The 20,757-nt window shown below is 38.3% G+C and overlaps 1 protein-coding gene across 2 annotated transcripts in view; it reads right to left on the bottom strand.

The window, feature by feature from the left end:
- PCMTD1 (protein-L-isoaspartate (D-aspartate) O-methyltransferase domain containing 1) overlaps window positions 1-20,757 on the bottom strand; it is an 85,288-nt gene that overhangs the window by 45,727 nt on the left and 18,804 nt on the right. The window lies entirely within an intron of this gene.

Below are 20,757 nucleotides of genomic sequence, written 5' to 3' on the forward strand. Positions count from 1 at the left end.
AAGTGCACCTGATAAACTAGACTGTCAATACATAATACTAAATACACAATTTAAGCTTTATGCAATAATTAATAACTAAATTCATATGTCAATTTCCAAATTAAAGAATCAGGAGACAGGAAAAGCAAGAAATGAAATACCACATCATGGCCAAAAACTTAAGAGTTATGAGGTCAAGTCTGGCAAAGCTGCACCCCCACTCTTGATTTTAGAGAAGAAAAGCAAAAAGGTCTCAAACTTCATCAGGATCCTCAGACCCCTGGTACCAGGCAGCTCCAACACTCATAGGGCAGCTTCCTTACTGGAGCTTGTCTATTTATGTCCTCTACTGATTTTTCTTATGATTTTCTTAAATATTTTAAGTAGAGGAAATACTGCGAATTCACATCACATTTTTATTTAACTTACTCAACTCACACAAACTTGGCTGACTCCAATAATCCCCACAAAGAAAGAAATAATTTTAATAGAACAAGAGTTTATTTACAGCACCATTCTCCTCCATGAGTATTATTTCACAGTATGTAGTGTAACTGAAACAGTGTAGGGGGAGGGCAAATAGGGATTTGGCGTTGGGTCCAGAACTCAAGGTGTCCAGGAAATATTAGGATGTCCTTACCCCTTCCCAGACAGGTGTAAGTTGGGGGAAGGGAACATGGAGCAGGAACATGCAGAGCTGTTTTGTGTAGCAACAGCTCTGCAACTAACCTCTGGCATGGCCATTTAACATATCTACAACTTTTAACTGGTGCATAGTTATGTTAAATAGCTGTGGCCATGCTTTGAGCCAGGGAGAAGGGAGTAACTTCCACCCATGATGTAACTGAGAGGCAACTCCCCTTATTTACAGCCCCTGTGTGAGAGCTTGGAGATGACTGTCTCCATGCCATGGGGCCACGCCTGCCCAGACTCACTATGGCAGCCCAGTAAAGCTGGAAGGACACACGAGTGCTAGCAAGTGTAGCCGATTGTGGGAGGAGTCGGAAATGGGGGTGCAGAGGAGGACCGGCTCCAGCATTTAAACCCAGACTTGGCAGCCATTGAGGGGTGAGCCATGTGCAGTTTTGGTAGAAGAGAGGACCACACAGCTGTGGCAGTGAGTAGGAAAGTGCCACACAGCTTCACCAGAGTGAGGACTCCAGCAGCTTTAGTAGGGGGAACCACCATGCAGCTTTAGCAGAGAACTGCCACTTGGCTTTGCCAGAGTGGTGAACCCCCTCCCACAGCTTTGTCAGGGGAGCCACCTGGCTTTGGCAGAGAGGAGACCCCTGCAGCTTTGGTAGAAGAGGACCATCCGGCTTTGGGATGCTCCCTTTGGCTAGGTGGCCTGGGAAGCAGGAGAGACTTTGCCTGGAAGAAGGGTGAAAGAACTGTTGCTGGGAGGCTATGAGAAGGTGCCACATGGCTTTGGAGTAATTAGAGATCCTGCCTAGACAATGACACAGCTGACGGTACCAGTGACCTGAAACACAGTCGTTTACTTCCTTTCCAGAGCTATGGTACCCCGAATTAGGGCAGGGGGGAAAAGGAAGGACTGTGTATGTCTGTGGGTATCCAAAAAGGACTTTGATATTTTAATGAAGACGTTAGGTCACTACTTTAAGTCTGTATAGCATTAAATAAACATTTCCTTTCCTTTTCACAAATCTCTGGCATTGAGAGACCTCTTTCATATCTGGTGGCAGACATAACAAACCTGGGGGGTTCTTTCAGTAAATCATATATTGTGACCCCCCCCCCTTGGCCCTTTATGTGTGGGGGTCTGTTCTGTAACAGTTTTTGGCATCCTTGGGTTAGCCAATAATTGCCTCCCGCCCCCGCCTGTTCTATAACATAATGGGAGATGTCAATCTGCTGCTCCTTCAAGGGGCTTAGTTTTGGCATCCTTTTATAACTCAAGCACGTCAACTCACTGAGTGCAATTCTGGCATTTAAAGATTTTTTTAATGACATGGCCTCTAAGCACAGGCTAACTTTTTCATCTGGTACTCAAACAATGAGTATCTTCCCAAGGTGAAAGAAAAAGAGGCTACATTAGATTGATTCCTGTCAATCTCCTGAGTGGCACATGCCTGAGGATTTTATAACAATGCAATTCTGACTACGCATAAACATTAAACAAATGGCTCTACTGGCAACACCATAATTACTGGTTTAAAAAATTATCCTTCTTGTTTGGTTCTAAGGCTCAAGAATGATCTGACCATTCTCAGGTCCTACTGAACTCTAACCTATCTAAAAGTATCACAGCAAAACAAACACTGACTTTAACTACACAGAAGCTCACACTCCTGGTGAGAAAAGTAAAAGGAAGAATCAAGCAAATCAGAACTACCACCATTTGCTGACAGACACCATACTAAGCCTATAAAGGTAAGTACTCTCATGCCAACTTTCAACTGAGAAACCATCTGTAAATGGATAGAGTGCTACAATGCATGTGACCACTGCTACAGGAGCCCAGAGAAACCCGAAGTGGAAACTGAATACAGGGACCAAGGAAAACTTTCTTAAAGGCATGTTTTGCGTAATAATACTATTAAGCAAAAAGTGAATGATTGGCTCAGGAAGCAACTGGTAATAAAGCAAGAGAGTGGATGATACTTTTGAGAAATTACATGCAGTTGGGTATTTTTCAGCATCATAAAACCTTTATCCTGTAGGCCTGCTATATATTTATTTTTGGTCTGGACCCTTTCAAGAATCTGATATTTATTGTCCCTCTATTAAAAAATAAATCAGAAGTCCAGCATATAATTTCTAAAGGTTCCTGAGTTCTTAGAGACCAAGAGTCCACTCTAATTTAAGAACATCCACTATGGGCAAGAGAGTTAGTCACAGATATTAACAAGGGAGGGGATTACATTTCTATTTAAGAAAACACAGTGCTACATTGGTTTTAGACCTACTGCCACAGACCTGATACCAGGCATGCAGAAGACTGGAAAAAACCATCACCTTGTCAACAAGGACTCGTGCAAAACCAGTTTTCCCAACTCCTTTCTCTCCAGTCTGATAGGAAAGACAAACAGATCTGAACAGAAAGCTGTAAGGACATCAAGAGGGGGGTGGTCATTGTAGCCTAGAATAGGCTACAATGCATGTTTCTTTTAACAGGAATTAGCTCATACATTTAGTAATTAGAGTAATGATGTGCAGATAACAAGGAAGTTGTGGTGTTTCACAATACATGTCCATGTGTTAAAGTGATAGAAAGGTATAAGCTTCCACATATTAAAGAGATACCTTAGCAGCTTATGAAGACTTCAAGGAAAAAAAGTATATGTGTGTGTGTGGGGGGGGGGGCAATTATATGGTACAGTGTCTTTGAGTAATCTGGAGAAGCTGTGCATGCAAATTTTTAAAAAAATGCTAAGACATTTTTCCTGAATTAAAACAGACTAATGAAGGTTATATCCAGGTTCAGATTTTTTAATTTTTTTGTAAAAATGACAATCATTTCGAAGTAAAATGATACCTGTAGGCAAACTATTCCAGCGCCTAAATCTTAAATGAGAAAAACGAACCTAGGGTTTAAGGCTGTGAAGGACTGACTGACTGTGAAATTCCCAGCAAATCCCAATAGCTGTGCTAAAAATTTCATTAGGCTTGCTACTGTTTTAGCTGCTAAACTGGTTACACAGTTGCGCAGGTTTGAGTGGTATGCCTCAAGGCAATTTTCCCCACAATCCCTAATGTTTTGCAACATATCAGTTGTTTTCAGATGTTACACTACAAAAAACCCAGTACTTGACCTCTTTTATTTTAGAAGGCCTCGGGGACCCCAGACCACATCTGAATAACAGTAGAAACAATTACAAATTCAGAGGAGTAGAGCCAAGGAAGAATTATATACGGGTGTTATGGGGCACCTAGCCCAGACCTATTTGGAGTGGGAATGGAAGAATTAAAAGACTTTCCTAGAGAAAATAAAGTCTTGGTAAGCACAGAAAGCAGAAAGAAAGATGTTCTGGGATGTAGAAGAGTCATGGAAGAAAGCGGCAATGTGCCCATTCAAGACACTACAAATAGCACCACAGAGTTAAGCACAAGGAAAGAAAACAGTGGTTGGCAAGGCTACAAGAATGAAGAGAAGCTAGGTAAGCTCACAGGCCTCACATAAACTGAACTTGAACTCCCTCCTGCAGACAATGGGAGCCAGGGAAGGCTTTTAGAGAATGAGAGGCATACTGTATGACTAATCTTAATGTAAAATAAAGAAAATAGAATTACATTATTTGGTTGGGGGGTAATGTTTATTTAGTTGTAATAGTAAAATTATAATTGTTTCATATTATTTTAGGATTTTTTTTATTTATTTTTATTTTCGGTGAGGGGGTAAGGGAGGGAAAATGAGAGAGGGAGAAACATTGATGTCTAAATCAAACATTTTATTGGTTGCATCTCAAACACCTCCAACCTGGGACTTAGCCTGCAACCCTAGCATGTGCACTGACCAGGAACTGAACTGGTGACCCTTCAGGCCTGTGCTCAATTCAATAAGCCACACCAGCCAAGGCCACTATCGCTTTAAATCTGAATAATTATCCAACCACACTGAGAGAAGCAGACGGAAGAAGAAATGGAATGAGAAATAACACCTCACCTGTGATAACACAAAGTAAATGCTGTCTAAAATTAATAATTAAAAGAAACAGTAGAAGCATCTTAGTTCTAACAACTGGAGATAACTTCCCGACGAAATAGCTAAAGGTGTTCAATTTCCTCTGGAGTGTGAGCCACAGGGTAGAAAACAGTGAATACAATAACTGTTATACTTTGTCTTCAAGGCTTGACTTTCTAAACTGTGTATATGCATTATTTGAACAAAACTGACAAGGTAAATTTAAGGGGCATATATATCAATTACAATAAGGACATATGGAGAGTAATTTCCTAAAAAATAAAAATACATTTTAAAAAATAAAATAGTCTATAGTAGAAAAAGGAAGGAAGAAAGAGGTACTATAATTTACACTACAAAGCTTCAAAAATATGCCATTTTACCATATACATTGTTCCTAAAATTACATGGAAAATAAACTATAAATTACATTTGCACAATATTCACTGATTTGAATAAATATTATGTATATTTGTAGGAAATTTGAAAATGCAGTAAAATAAAAATTATTCATAATCCTGACATTCAAAGTACCACTGTTAACTTTCTATGCTTGTTTTTTTTAATCTCAATACTGGTATTACACTGTACAAAACTTTCACTTTGTATGTCATATGCATTCCTTCATGCCATCAGAAATTCTTCCAAAATCCAGAGGCATGATATCCTACCACATGGATGCTCCAGAATCACATAACCAGTCTCCTGACTGATAGACAATGAGAGTTTGAGTTGATATATAATTAGTATATGCGAAGAGTTTGAAAGTTAAAATCTATAGTGAATACTTTGACAATTCAACAATCCCCCCATCTTGAAATACACTTCATTTTCTATGAAAGTAAAGCAAACAGTTATGTAACAAGCAATCACATCATTAGGACATAAAAGGGTTTGCCATTTGTGAATTCTGAGATAATACCATCTCAATCACAGAAAAGTACCAAATAAAGTCAAGAGACCTAGGTCTAGCTCCCACTGATAACTTTACTGTTTAGCTCTGGACAACTCTTTACAATGTCATTTCCAACCCTGTGAAATGAAGAGGTAAAATTCTTATTATGTAAGTTCCCCAGAGCTCTAATTTACCTGCTATTTTAGCATTAGCCAAATCCACATTTGAATACAGCTGAGTTTTAGTTATCTAGGAATAGCACTGGCATTTCTGTTACTTTTGCCTCAATTTTTTCTGCCCCACTCCTGCCATTTTCTCTAACAGAAAAGAAGAAATTTTCAGAAGTGTTCAAGTCCTGCATTAAGCAATAAATGAAAAATAAAGAATCAGAAAAACAAGAAAAGGTAAATGCAGAATAAGAAAAAGTATCAGAATAAAGGACAGAAAAGCTTAAGCAGTTGCATCCAAGAATGTTATTTTCATATTTATTCATAGAACACAATTTCATACCATGGCATTTTCTCGCTTCTATGTCTGTTTGGGATGGGGGTGTCAAACAAAGAGCGTATTCATATAAGCTCACCTGAAATGATGCGACGTGCTCTAAAAACTGCTTGCTATTCTTTGAAAATGAGATGTGTGGCTTCAAAGAATTTGATTTAGGAGAACTACTGAAGGCCCAGTTCAATATGATGATGTCTTTCCAGCAGCTTAGGGATGTTATAGAAGGTTAAACACAAGTGAAAGGGCTTGGGAAGCACACAGACGGTAGACAGATGTTGCAGAACAGAAGAACAGAGTAAATGCTGATTCACTTTCCTTACCTACCAGCAACCAATAGCAAGCAGACAATTGTTTCTGACTGCTCCTCTTTCTGCAGAGATGAGAACAAAGCTCACCCAGCTCTGGGAAGAAGAAATGAGTGACACCAAGGAATACACACCATTAAAGGGCATGAACAAAGGACCTTTGTTTCTCATCCCTCAATGACCTTTGTTGTTGGGAACCGCCCTGCCTGGTTTCAGAAGCTGTAACCCACCACAGCTAAGGCTGAGTGAGAGACCTTGGGATCCTAAGCCACTAAGGAGGCAAAGCTCCCTGGCAGGGGTGCTACCTCTGCCCCCTTTTACTTCACCCTGCTTGGCCCCAGGTGGATGACCAGTTAGCAAATGACAGGTAGGATTTCTTAAAGGAGGGATAACTTAAGACAGGCATGGTCATGAAGGGGCCCTCAGGGAAGAACTTGGGGGGCTACAGAAAAAGGGGGTGATGGACCCTCACCCCCCCCCCCCGGCTTTGACATAGCCTGAGTCCTCATTCTGTTTGAAAGAAGTCTCCTAATCTCTTGGCTGCCTTACTTCCCCTACCTGACTTAAGTCTCAAACAATGCAGAAGGGCAGTGCAGCTCTGGGCAGGAACAGGAAGTTCCCTGGGGGCAGTCAGGCCTAAGAAAGAACACATAAAATCCTGTGAAACCTGTTTTGTTAAGAATGCCTTCAATTTTCTGATAAGGGTCTATCCATGAAATGAGTTTGTTTCCCAAAGTTTTATAGCCCTTCGGCTAACTGACCTTGACTCGGAATAGGCCCTCATAGTTCTTTGTATATTATGCACAGTATCCTTACTGCCTGACAATGACTGACGAGCTTCACCTGTATTCCTGTGCAAAGTGAACCCAATAAAAAAGCCCACTGAGGCACAGGCTCCTGGCCCTTCTTTGAGAGACTGGCCACCTTTCCTCCCCAAGAAGATCATGTCTTAGTAGACTTATTCTCATCTGTGGTGGGCAGGGCAGAGCCCCCCACACTTTGTCATGGGAGTCATGGACCAAGGCTGCACTGAGTGCGAAGGCAACTACAGTAGGGAAAATTCTCAATGATGACAAATAGGTAAGATGAAATATAAATACATTTGACTCTTGAACAACACACAGGCTAGGGGTGCTGACACATCCCTCACTAGCTCTCACAATCAAAATTTCACATATAACTTTGGCTTCCCCCCAAATTAACTGCTAATAACTAACTGCTAACCAGAAGACTTACCAATAACAATCAATTAACACATATTTTGTATGTTATGTGTATTATATACTATATTCTTAAAAGGTAAGACTGAGAAAATATTTTAAAAAAATATAAGAGAAAATACATTTACAACATTATACACATTTACTGAAAAAATATCTGCATGTAAGTGGACCCACACACTTCAAACCCATTTTGTTCAAGGGTGATCTGTATAGAATAATGAAAAAACAAGAGGTTGAGCTAAGGTTCACTACTTATGAGCCAAAAGCTGCCAAGACTTCTTATTTATAGTCAACATCGTAGTGTAGGTAAATGCAATACTCAAATCCTCTCAACAGCACACTAAAATTACTACAGTGGAACATCAAATCTCAAACTTAATCATTCCAGAAGCTGCTCAAGAAGTGATTTGTTCAGAAACCAAATCATACATGTGACTGATCATACATACTTACTGGAAGAATTGTCAGGTTAAGAACCAAGGGGTTTTTTTTTGAAAACTGAGTTACTTTTTTCTGTGAAGAACTCGGGTTAGGAACCAAATTGTTCAAGATAGGAAATGTTCAAGAACCGAGGTTTGACTATAAACTACAAATTGGCCATCATTCATCATTCAGAACAGACTGATATTCAGCAAAAGAAAAGTCCTACAACTAGGGATTTAAAGAAAAAGCCACACAGAGACTGGTAGGAGGGGCATAAAACTCAAAACGGGGTGGTCCCATACCTATGTGTGACAGATAAAAATCAGGAGCAAGGGGTCCCAGCCTTACACCAAACCCCCCTGCCCAGTGTTCCAATGCCAGAAAGAGATATTCCAGAAACTTCTGGCTGTCAAAACTGGAGGGGATTGTGGCCGAGTGAGAAGCAGGGCTTCTAAGTCCCAGGCAGTTCATCTTAAAGGCTGGCCCACAAACTTACATTCACTGCCTCTGAGCTCCAGCAATGGGGAAGCAGCTTGAAAGGAACCAGGGGCGTATGGAGAGGAACCGAGTTGTGTAAACATCAGGGTGAGAGCTTGGGGGGCAGCTTTCTGCAGACAGTGATGGCAGATGCTACTGTTCCTTTTCTAAGACTGGTCCCCCACCCCACCCATAGACAGTAGGCAGGCACCATATCGAGTCTCCATCAACCTGGCTCACACTGTTTACCCTACCCTAGTGATTCCCTGACACCTTGTCCCACCCAACTTGTGGACGCACACAAACTGTTTCCAGTAGCTTTCAATATGAATGGCTTGTCTTGGCCCATGCTCTAGACTCAGCTAGAATCACTCAAGTTAGCAGCATCTGGCCTCAGCATGCCCCATATCTCGGGCTAAAGTGGCCACAGGCCCAGCAGTAGCAGATGCCACACTTGGTTAGCAGCTTAGCCTTGGCTGGACATCTCCAAGACCAGCACAAGTAACAGCCGTCTGCAGATCACTTTGTAGCTCATGTCAGGTAGAATACAGGTGGTGGATGACATGGGTCTGCACCTCCCAGAAGGCGCCAGAGACAACACACAGCTTCAAACTATATTGAAGCACCACCCAATGCCCTCTACAAGTAACACACTCAAGGGGAAACTCGGTGGGCATCAGAGCCCCTCCAAAATAAGTACTGCTCTGTGGGATTGTCTGTGGGGACAAAGTCCCCCATCCATCACCAGTGAAAGTGAGACTACCAAGACATGATCTGCTTGGGGAGGAAAGGTGGCCAATCCCTCAAAGGGGAAGGGCCAAGAGTTCCTCAAGAGGCTTTTATTGGGTTCGTTTGCACAAGAATACAGGTAAGGATCAAATAATAGATAGCATTCAAAGAACTATGAGGGCTTTTTCTCAGTCAGGGTCAGGTAGCTAAAGAGCCATAAAACTTTAAGGAACAAACTTCTTGCTTGGACCCTTATCATTTAAATAAGAGCATTCTAAACAAAGCAGGTTTCACAGGATTTTACATATTCTTTCTTAGGCCTAATCACCCGGGGAACCCGCCCTTTCCAGCACAGGGTTGCACTGCCTTCCCCATCATAGGTTTTCAGGTTTAAGTGGATTAGAGCCAGGAAGCGCTTCTCCCAGACAGAAATGGGGACTCGAGATATGTCAGAATAGCTGGGGGGCGAAGGTCCATCACTCCCTCTTTGTTGTAGCCCCCTGAGTCTTTCCATGATGGCCTCCCAAGTGATTGTATCTGGCTTAGGTTGCTCCTCCTCTGAGGGGTCGTACCTGTCACAGACTAACTGACCAAGCGGATGAAGCAGAGACTCCTTTGTCTACTTTGTGGCTCACATTCCAGAGGTCGTTCACTCATCCTCAGCCATAGGGGTCAGTTACAATTCCTGAAACCATGAAGAGAGGTTCCCAACAATTGCCCCTACACAGCTGATTCTCCACAGTGGTCAGTGGCCACAGCCAGTCCTTGCAACTGACTGGCATGAGAGTAAATTCCCCTACTGAAATGCCAACAGCAATCAATGCTCAACTACAACAGTAGAGTGTACACAGCCAACATGGCAGAAAATTGGGAGTGGAGGAAACAGGACACCTGGATTACCCAGACTGTGTGATTAGTGCCACTGGACTCTACAGAACACCCACTACATAATGCTACTCTATCAAGCCTCAAGACATAGCAGCTATACCTAATACAGAGAAACAAACCAGGGCAGCTACCAAAATGAGAAGACAAACACGTCCCCAATTAAACAACAGAACTCCAGTAAAAGAACTAAATAAAATGGAAACAAGCAATCTACTAGATATAGAATTCAAAACACTGGTTACGAAGACACTTAATAAACTTAAGAGCTTCAAAAGCGAAAAAAGGATATGAAAACCATAAAAAAGAACCAGTCAGAAATGAAGGATACACTAACTGAAATGAAGAATAATTTACAGGGAATCAACAGTAGAGTATATGAAGCCAAGAATCATATCAGTAATTTGTAACATAAGAAATCAAAAACACCCAAACAAAACAAAAAAAACCCAAAATAATAAAGACTGTGTAAGGAGCCTCAGGGAAAACTTCAAATTTACCAACATTCGCATCATGGGGATTCCAGGAGGAGAGAGAGATCAAGAAATTGAAAATTTATTTGAAAAAAATAACAAAGTACTTCCCTTATCAGGTGAAGGAAATAGACATACAAGTCCAGGAAGTAGAGAGTCCCAAACAAGATGAACCCAAAGAGGCCCACATCAGGACACATTATAATCAAAATGCAAAATGTTAAAGACAAAGAGAAAATCTTATAAGCAGCAAAGGAAAATCAGTTAATTACCTACAGGGGAGCTCCCATAAGACTGTCATCTGATTTCTCAATAGAAACTCTGCAGGCCAGAAGGAATTGGCAAGAAATATTCAAAGTGATGAAAAGCAAGGATCTACAGCCAAGGTTGTTCTACACAAAAATGCTATCATTTAGAATCAAAGGACAGATAAAGAACTTCCCAGATTAAAAAAAAAGCTAAAGGAATTCATTACCACCAAAGGAATATTACATGAAATGTTAGTCTTATTTAAGATAAAAAATATGAACAGTAAAATGGCAATAAATCATATTTATCAATAATTAAATCTGAAAAACAAGCCCTGGCTGGTGTAGCTCAGTGGATTGAGCACAGGCCTGCGAATCAAAGGATCGCGGTTCGATTCCCAGTCAGGGCACATGCCTGGGTTGCAGGCTGGTTCCCTGCAGGCCAGTTCCCAGCAGGGGATGCACAAAAGGCAACCATACATTGATGTTTCTCTCCCTCTCTCCTTCCCTTCCCTTCTAAAGATAAATAAATAAAATCTTAAAAAAATAATAATAATAATTAAATCTGAAAAACAAAATAAATAAGCAGAACAGAAACAGACTTGCAACAGAGAAATTTTGACAGTTGCCATAAAGGAGGGGACATTGGGGAGATGTGTTATAAAATGGGATTAAGAAGTACAAATTAGTTGTTATAGAATAATGATGAGGATATAAAGTACAGTATAGAAAATATTCTAATAACTATGTATGGCAGGGGTGTCAAACCTTTTGGCATCTCTGGGCCACAATGGAAGAAGTGCTACCTTGGGCCACACATTAAATACACAAACAGTAACAAAAACTGATGAGCAAAAAAAGTCTGTGCATAATTTTTGTGATATCCACCACCACAGATAAGCAAAAAAGTCCTCACATAATGACCCTAAGTTGCTGCAGCCCTTTCAAAAATCTTTTAAAATCGTCAAGCAAGTGCCAAGTTTGTGATCATGAATACAGAAAATGTGCATACCTAAGTAGTAAAACATCATTGACTTTTTAAAATATTTTTTCATTAAAAAAGTAAAAGAAAATAGGGCAACATCAAATTAGTGGGATGTTTGACACTGTATTTGAGAAAATTGTGCATCAATATCTGGTTTGATAGTAGTTGCAGTGAGTTCTCAAGGTGCTCATTAGATATCTGGGTTCTACTTTTATTCTTAACATGTCCCATTCTTGAAAATAATTGCTCATAAATGTTGGTGCTGCCAAATACTAATGACATGAATAAGGCATGATTGTGACCCAAGGGATGTTTGTCTCTGGAAAGATAGAGGGACACAATAATTTTTTTTTCTTTAAGGTGAGTGTAAGTCTACAACTCTATGAATTCCACTTGAAAACCAGCAGGTAACATATTTATGTGAACTGAAAATGGAGTCACACATATAGCAAAATATTATTTTCCCAGAAATCTTTAAACCTGTTTTCAAATTCTTTTTATCAAATCAAAAAGCAAGGCTGCATACTTTTCAGGACTGATTGTCTTTAGCCCACATGTCAAATTCAAGAGATCTTAATTTGAGCTTGCCATAATTTCAGTTTCAATTGAGATGCTGTTATGGTTTGAAATATGGTATTTGATGAGGTGGTTTTCACCTTAAAGACACATGTTTAATTCATTTAAATGAGTGGTTAAATCCACTAAAAATGTTAAATCTATACATCAGTTTGCATCATCAAATTCCAGCTCAAATTTGGTTTTTGATAACATGACAGCTTGATAACATGTCACAAGCCATAAAAGTTTTTCAACATTTGGCCTCAACTTAGCTTACTTCTGAAAAGTAAATGATGTCATCATACTCAGTATAAATACTTTTAAGGAATTCCTGGAATTGGTGATGATTCAATCCCTTAGCTCTTATGAAATGCACAATCTTGATGATAACTTGCATGATGTTTTCCCTTTTTAAAGCTTCCGTGCATAATTTTTCTTCATGTACTATGCAATGTCACTTCATCACATGCAAGTTTTGGGTAGCAACTGCATCATCTTTTATTAATTTTACAAGTCTCTCTCTCATCTACCATTCTCGAGGCACCATTAGTAACGATACCAAATGTTGACAATGGACAAAGAAAATCACTTTAACATATTTTTTACTGCTTCATATAATCTCTTGATTTAGTTGTATCTTTTAATGGCACAGAAGTCATCTCTTCAGTGACATTTGATTTGTCATCAATAACTCTAATAAAAATAGCAAGTTGAGCCATATCTGTAGCATCAGTACTATCATCCATTATACCAAAGCATAAAATTTAAAATTAGCAGCTTTATTCTCCAACTTCTTTTGATAGATTCTCCAATTTCTTCAATTCACCTGGCTATAGTCTGGTGAAACAAACTGGTTTTAAAAATATCTCCCCTTTTTTCAGGGCAAATTATACCTAACACACTTTCTATACATAGTGTAGTAAACTCACCACTAGTAAATGATTTTGATTTTTTTTTTTGCTATTAAACATGCTACCACATAACTAGGTTTTACAATGGGATCCACCTGAGTTGTAACTTTCTGAAAAATTTTTTGTTGAGAAGACAAACTTTTTTCAGTTCCTCTATTTTGTCCTTACAACACAATCACTCATATGCTTTGAATTTGGCAGCATGTTTTTGCATATAATGCCTTTTCAAATTGTAGTTTTTGAAAACTTGCAAAATTTCCTATAAATTAAGCAGAGTGCCTTACTATTTGCCTTGACAAAGAAGTATTCATCTGTCCACTTTTCATTGAACAATCTTCCTTCATTCCCAATTTTTGTGTTTTTGGGTTCTTTTATCTTTTGAAATGTAGAAGCTATACTGGGATTAAAAAATAATAATAACTAAGGAACCTTATTTACTTCTATTATGAAAGTTAATTGACAGAGAAATAGAAAGCAAGGCTTAGGCCCTTCCACAGTCCTCTCAGCTGCAGGTGCAGGGCAAAGCAGAGAGCTGATCACAAAGAGTGGCATGTGATGATTGAGGTGCTGCTAAGATGTGGAAGTAGCCTTAATAATCAAATTAATAATGCTTACCTGACTGCTAAATAACATTAAATGCCTAATGTTGCAAAGGTAGGTTGAAATATTACTAATAATATTTCAATATTATCACTTAGCTGCCTCACTAAGTTACCACGAGCACATGTAATGTCTGATGGTGTCAATTCTACTGTCTGTGCCTGAAACACAACACACTGGAAACTGCCCACCGCCATAAAACCAAAGCCACACATGCGTATAAATAGCGAGAGTGAACCTTCATGACATTGTGACACATAATCACAAAAACATCTCATAATGTTTTAAGTAAATTTACAATTTTGTGTTGGGCCACATGTAAGTCATCCACTGCAGGTTGGCCAGCCCTGATGTATGGTGTCAGACCAGTATGAGATTTATTGAGATGATCACTTAATAAATTATATAATGTCCAATCATCGCAGTATACACCTGAAACTAATTTAAATTGTATGTTAACTGTAATTTAAAACATTATTTTAAAAATAAATAAACAGATTTCCAAAGGAAAAATAAGCTGCCAAGACTAATTAACCCCACATCTAATTATAAAAACAAACATTTTTTAAGTAGTGATAACATATACATGCAATTTCCTACATACCTACTGCACACCTGGCACTGGGCTCTATTTCCTCACCATATCCCTATCAAAATGCACTAACTCATTTTTACCAAAGAGATTACCAAAGTTCAGAGAAACTGTGAGACAACCTCACAGTGCATGAGTAGCTGAAGCACAACTCAAATCAAGTCTGGCAAGCCTTAAAATCTTCAGAAACAAAACAACATGCACAGAAGCTCTTGGCCCATAATTAAAAAGTAAACTTTTGCCCTGGCTGGCTAGGTCAGTTGGTTAGAGCATTGTCCCGATGCACCAACATTGTGGGTTCAACCCCCAGTCAGGGTACATACAAGAATCAACCAATGTATGCATAAATAAGCGGAACAACAAATCAATGTCTATCTCTCTCTCTAAAACCAATAAATATAAATTTAAACAGCTAAACTTTTAATTCTCTTAGTTAAAAAGATGTTCAACTCAGATCTCTTTTCTTCCCTCTCAACCTCTTATTTCTTCTTCTGTTCCTCCTTTTGGTACTCTCGGTTGCAAAGAAAGAATGGAATAGTGGGAAATAAAGCATATGATGTCATTTACTGATGGTACAGTCTCACACAAATTACTTAATCAGTGACCTTAAGTTTCCTCATCTATAAACTGGAGGAAAAAAACATCATAAATTTGTGAAGAGGAAATAGTGCACTGTATATAAAGCTCCTGACATACACATACCCAATACTTTCTTTCACCTCTAGGACGAAAAAAATCCATCTTCAAAACTTTAATTTTTAAATACAAAAGACATTGAAAAGGGAAAACAAAGACATGCCCAAGATACTAAAAAGGGAAAACAAAGATGTGGTCATTCTAAAATTTAGTGAAGTCATCACCTAGTGAACTCCTTAAGACAGAACTATAAAGTGTTAACTTCAAAGTTAGGGATGTCCAGAAAAACAAAGGAAGCCAAACGGAACAAGATACACATTCATACAACAGTTGACGCAAATAGAGAGAGAGTAATAAGAAAAAAAGAATAATGCAGTGCTTTCTGTCATGCTCTGGGCTGTAACTAGTCTCAGAGGCTTTGATCGGGACCAGATGCCCCTTCTTTGCTCGTTTACCTGGGTTCAAGCAGCAGTGAGGGAATGAATCTCTTTGGTAGCTCACTAGCAAACTTCTGCCCATGCTAATTTTCTCTAATGAAGCACTTCTTATGTCATTTAGCAAAAATTAGGTTTTGTACAGTTTTCTTTGGACATTTTTTCTGTCCAAACTGTAGACTCAATAATAAAGATAAAATCTTATATTTAAAACATTCCTCACAGTTGTAAAGGTCTTAGCAAGCATTGAATAAATGGTGACTAAACATAAAACACTGTGAGAGTTAACTTTTAGCTTTCTACTTTAGAAAACCCTTTCAAATTTGAAAATACCTAACCTAATGGCTACAGCAAAGTGAGGTATATTTTTTCCTCTATACTCCCTTGATCTCCGGAATCTTCATTTGATCAATTAATAAACTGATATAGGGTGCAGCCAGGAGGCCCCCAATAGGGATTTGTAATAGAGTCCAGAACTCAGGGTGTACAGGAAATATAAAATACAAACACACACACACACACACACACACACACACACATGATGTCCTCACCCCCACAAATCTGAACTGGGGGATGGGACACATGGAGCAGGGTCATTGAGAGCTGTTTTGCATAGCAAGAGTTTTGCAGCTAACCTCTGGCATGGTCATTTAACATAGCTATAACCTTTAACTGGTTTCATGGATATGTTAAATAGCTGTGGACATGCTTTGAGCCAGGGAGATGGGAGTGACTTCAATTCATGATACAACTGGGAGGCAACTCCCTTTGGTTAGAGCGCCTGTGTGAGAACATGGAGATGACTGGCTACATGCCAAGGAGCCATTCCTGCCCAGATTTACTATGGCAGCCCAGTAAAGCTGGAAGAATATGAGAATGCTGGCAGGTGTAACTGATTGTGGGAGGAGTCAGAAATGGGGCTGAAGGGGAAGATTGGCACTGAGATTTAAACCCAGGCATGGGAGCCATGCAAAGCTGGGACCATGTGGCTTTGGGGTACTCCCTTTTGCCACGTGGCTTAGGAAGCAGGAGAGACCTTGCTGGGAATAAAAGGGGTTAAAGGACGCTTGCTGGTGGGCCATGAGAAGGAACCACATGATTTTGGATTAACAGGAGACTGTGATGGTGACACAGCTAATGGTGCCAGGAACCGAGGGGCTACATGAACCACAGACTTCTTCTTTTCCTGAGATACAGTACCCTGGTCTACACGGAAGGAGAAGGAAGGACTGTGTGCAGCTGTGGGCATTCTAAAGGACTCTAGTATTTTAATGAAGGCATTAAGTCATTACTCTTAAGTCTGTATAACTTTTTGAATAAATAATTTTTTTCCTTTCACCAATCTCTGGCACTGGGAGATTCCCTGGAAGTGGGCAAGATGAACCTAGTACTGGGGGGCTGGAAGGGAAGAACCATGGGAGCAGAAAGGGGGGTTCATTTGGTAATAGTATATTGTTCACCCCCATCCAGGGTCCATTCTGCAACAAAACCACTGTCTCAAAATAATTCAAGGTTGTCTCCTCCCCTAAACTTTCAATTCACTACTACATGTAATTTAAAGTAATAAAAGAAAGTTCTACTTTGGTTACCTATATTGGTAGTTTGTAAGTTTTAAGATTCCTATATTCACAGATGCAGACTTTTCTGTCATACTCTCAATTCCACTACTCCAGTGTTGCTTCCTATGCCTTGTTTCCCCTCTGTACCTTCCCCCTCACCCTTTTCCTAGCCTCCTTTACCTGGGGCAGTGAAGAACAGCATGAACTCAAAGAAGGAGGAGAAACAGTGGGTGGTAGTTCTATGTCAGTTCAAGGTATAGAATATAAGGTGATAAAGGAATATAAAAATTTTTAAAAGAACAAGATATGAAGCAAATCAATTTGAAGTTTTATTTTGAAAGTTTGTAAGGTTTCAGTTACCTCCCAAAAGTCTCTTCTCTTCTTTATTCAAAGATCTAAATATAGGACCTCTTCCAACCTTATCTCACTATGCAGGGACTGTGCAAGTGCAAGCCTGGGTACTCCTCCTAAGCACAACCCCAGCAATATACTACAAATGTCCTCAATACGCCAAGTTTCTGTATCTTTGAACTTACGAAATTAATCCTCAGACAGGATTCCTGCCTAATATCTATTAACTTTCCCAGAAATATAAGAAGTGCTATAATAACCATCCTTAACACATTTTTTTAAAAAACATTTTTGTAAAAGTCACAGCCTAGAAAAGCCCATAAAATAGGAAAGCTGCTTACCTCCTCTCACTCAGGAAAAGTCTGAACCTAAACACTAACATGGCCTTTGAGCTTTTTGGTTTCAGTCTGTTAAGTGACAATGTTCTTAGGACATAAAGAGATCAATTGGGAAACATGAGAAAAAAAAACTGAACACATTTGCAGCTCCTCCTGGGTCAGGCTTTCAAAGTGGGGCTTATTTTATCTGAAAAAGATGAACTCACACAGAACAATATTCAAATAAAAATTGTAAAATATTCCAAAGCAAAAATCACAAAATTTGGAAGCTACTTCTCAGTTCAGATAATCTGTTCTCTTCCCCCAGTATGTCATAAAGTAAATGAAAACAAGAGCTCACATCAATGATTTTTTTCCTTTGCCCTGTGAAATGCAAAGATTGGTCTTGTCACACTATGTAATTTTGAGCAAGTTGTTATGTTTTCTAACTTTGTTTTTTTTTCACCCAAAAGTCAAATTAATCTGAGGGCACCTTTAAAAACTTTCAGAAAATCTAAGCATATTTACTATACAAAGGTAAAAATTTTACCTATATCCATATTATCTATGGACAGACACTAGTAAAATGCTGCATAAAATAACTAGCTACATATTAATCTTAATTTTTCTAAGTGCTTCAATACCATCTCCTATAATTTCATAATTAACCTAGGGTACTTACACAGGACAGGTGATATTTCCTGTACCACACAAATGAAAAAAAGATTAAGAAACAGTAAATTATTTGTTCTAGATTTCCACTATAACACAGAGCTATTGTGAACTTACTCATAGATCTTCTGTCAGGCACTACAACTAGTATTCACATTATCAGAAATAAGAAAACACAACAAACAGAATTTTACATCTGAGATCCCTGAGAAATGCATATGTGTGCATGCATACACACACATTGACACACAATACACACATACTGGTACACACAGTTTCATTTCATTTACTAGGACTAATAATTTTTATCCTTATTTTACTCATGAACCAGAGAAAATTTAAGAAATCCTTAAAAATGACCTGTCATCACAAGATTATCATAATACTATAGAATATTACTTACTCTAAAGTAAGTACTAGTGGCTTAAGTTTACATGATTTATCATCAATGGTTCCTTGAGTCAATAAACTCATTTGGTGAAAACAGTATGAATTGAATAGTCAAAACGTGAAAGCTGTTCAAACTATAGCTCAGAACCTCCCTCCAGCCTGCATTTTAACAAGTTCACCACTGGCCCAGTAGGGATTAGGGCACAGCCACATTGAGGAGAGAATGCCAATAGATGGCTTCAGTTCACACAGTCTTTATTCATGGAAATTAGTCTCTTAAATAGTTAGTGCATTTTCAAAAAAAAAAGCTTAAAAATTACTTTGAATTTGGCTAAATGAATTCATAGAACTAGAGATCTTCAGTAACATAAGCAATTATTTCATGTTAATTAGATTGGTCTTCAAATTATAGTTGAACTGCCTAAGTAAAACAACAGTACATTCTAAAGTAATGAATATTCTCTCAATAAAACTTACTCAAAGTCCTGGCTGGTGTGGCTCAGTGGACTGAGCACTGGCCTGTGAACCAAAAGTTACTCAAAGTAATTTATATTAAGCTAATATTGGATATTTTACATTTGGATATTTTCATTTTAAAGTGTTTCTGTACAAAGACTTCATCTGAAAATTCAATAAATAAAAACGATTACTTATTCATGACTCAAGAACAATGAAAAGCATGCAGAATTCAGAGACCATTTCCATAAGATAAACTCAATTTAAGAGTTAGGCTTAAGAGTTGAGCTAAGAATTGCAGAAGAGTTTACTCTTTACTCCATTTCATGGATAAAGAATTGGGCCCCAGCACTTGCCTTGTCCAACCAAGATCATACAAGTTGGAAAGAAACCCAAGTTTTGCAACTCATATAATAATTTTAAACAAAAGACATTCTATTCCAACATTAAAACATACGAATATAATTGCAAAAGACCTAATCTACTACTTGGGTTAGATTTCTTAAAACAAGTGAACATAATGTTCCTTAAAAATTAAATTTTTTCTTAATTTCAATATTTTAGTTATAAGATAGTAAATACTAGTATTGTAACCTAATTTATGAGAGCTTGTGGAGACCGTAAGAAAAAAATACCAATAACTGAACTATTACAATACATTAAACATAATACTTAAAAGTCAGATAGCTAAAATCATTGCTTTCCTATTTGACTATTTTATTTTTTTATTCTTGTTATTCACTTTCTTCCCAGGAAAGTTCATGAATTATCAATCTCCAGTCATAAATTATGTAACAACATATTAAATATATCTAGACTGAATGAATCCACATAAGTTATGATGGTGAATCACAATATAAACATTCAGCAATGTAAAATTTTGGTCAGAAGTCAACAGAGTTTGTATCAATACAGCTATAATTTAATTTTACTTACTCATTTTCTATTCCTAGGAAGATCATTTGTAAAATGAATATTAGTAAGTCAAATTATAATCATATTGAGTTATAGGTTCATTATGAGTCATATTCTATCAGAAAATATTCTTTCAACATAAACAGAAATATACTTTAAGGGTTGCTGTGGGTTCTAGAATGGAATCCTAATTCTACAACTTCCTACTATGTGACCTCAGGAAACATAATTCACCTCTCTAGGCCTCAGCTGCTACATGGTAAAAATATTATTAATATAATAATTACCTCACAGGATTAGTGTCAAAAGTATATAATATATGTAAATACCTTATAATAGTCACTGCTACTTGTTCCCATTATTTAATGCAAATCTACTTAATCCTCTCACATTCCCATTTCAAGACTTATTTATCAAATTTATAAAAGTTTGTAACTGATAATAATAGGTAATACATGTAAAATACTTTGGATTTTACGTGGTAATTTTCAATGAGATCTCAAGAGCTTCACGTGTTTCTAAGGGAAACCAAAGCATGTAAAGATTAGGAAAAGACTTCAGGAAAATAAATTTTGATATTGGATGGAACTGGAGG

Source organism: Artibeus jamaicensis, unplaced genomic scaffold (assembly GCF_021234435.1).
Source record: "Artibeus jamaicensis isolate MK-2021 breed Jamaican fruit bat unplaced genomic scaffold, CSHL_Jam_final scaffold_916, whole genome shotgun sequence".
NCBI lineage: Eukaryota > Metazoa > Chordata > Mammalia > Chiroptera > Phyllostomidae > Artibeus > Artibeus jamaicensis.